The sequence below is a fragment of the Neophocaena asiaeorientalis genome, unplaced genomic scaffold (genome assembly GCF_003031525.2).
Source record: "Neophocaena asiaeorientalis asiaeorientalis breed wild unplaced genomic scaffold, Neophocaena_asiaeorientalis_V1.1 scaffold129, whole genome shotgun sequence".
NCBI lineage: Eukaryota > Metazoa > Chordata > Mammalia > Artiodactyla > Phocoenidae > Neophocaena > Neophocaena asiaeorientalis.
The window spans coordinates 4,502,758-4,504,122 of NW_020172446.1; positions in this window are offsets into that span (position 1 = coordinate 4,502,758).

Here is a 1,365-nt window from a genome sequence, read left to right on the forward strand (position 1 = left end):
GCCGCTCGCCGCTCTCTCTCTCCGCCCCCTGCGCGGCTCCCGGCCGCTCCTGCAGGAAGCGGCGCAGGCCCGTCCCACCGGGGGAGGGGCAGACTGCACACCCGCCCCGCCGCCAGGCCCTGCCTGCCGCGCCTCCAGGAGAAAGGAAGCCGAGAGCGCGGGCGGGAGGGGGCGGGGGCGTTTAAAGGGGCCACGGCCGCCGCAAGGCTAGAGCCGGCAGTGCCTCCTACGGCCCAGGCCTCGGCTCCGGCGCACCCCTGTCCCCAGACGGTGTGAGTTTGCCTCACAGCCCCATCCCCTTCATTTCCGGGGACAGTGACCCCTGGGGATCAGAGAAGAGAGTAAGGAGCTGGAGGCCCGGGCTCCCCTTCCTCATCAAGGGGCTGTGGTTCAGGGTACCTGTCTCTGTTTGGGGTGAGTTGTGCATCCTGGTCCCCCATGAGTCCGCCTGTGTGTCCAGGTGTATGTGTGGTCACACTCTTGCTGACTACGCACACCGCCAGCAATATGGACGCCCAGGTGCCAGAGGTCATGCAGTGTATCCCCTGCCACCGGGCTAAAAAGACATCTATCCCTCCTCCATGCTTTCATCCAGAGAGGAAAGAATCTGGGCAATTTTTTTTGAAGACCTCCTGAGGAGTGACCACCGTGCCTGTGTGCAGTAATATCCACTTCGCATCGGTCTTGTATATATCAACGGTGTTTCTGAGCCACCAGGGGTGTGTGTGTCCAGGGCGTGTGCGTATAACATACAGGGACCTTTTTTGTGGTGGCCTTTCTTCCTGGACTTCACACTGAGACTCATTGGAGGTGGGCGGGGGTGGACAGGGAGAGAAGGTGCAGGCCGCACGTGGGTGCACCCCTGGACTGAGCATGCTCCCCCATACACGTGTGCCCCACGTGCACCCAACCCCCATCCCTGCAGCAGCAAAAGGCCAGAGCTCTGTGGGGAGAGGGCAGGGGTGCCCAGGCCCAAGGGCCAGGTCAGTGGTGACACGATTAAGGGACGGTTCCCCAGATTAGGGGAGGGTTCCCCATCGGCATGTAGTCCTGCTGTGTAACAAGGGAGCAGGAGGGGAGTCCTTGGGCAGGGGTGCAGGAGTTGGTTGATTTTATCCCAGCGGTGCCAGAGCAGCAGTGGCTTGTGGGTGGCAGGCTGCTTCCCTGGGGGAGACAAGTAATGTTCATGAGTCACACCACCCGAAATATATGCAAAGCTGCCTCCATCGCCTTTCGCTGCAGCCCAGATTGACAAGTTTGTTTGAGATTGCGATCCACGAGGTATATTTATAATCGCACCTTAAAAAAAAATCTTCTTGCAGGCACCCCCTCCCCCCACAGCCAGCAGCTCCTCTGGCAGGCTCT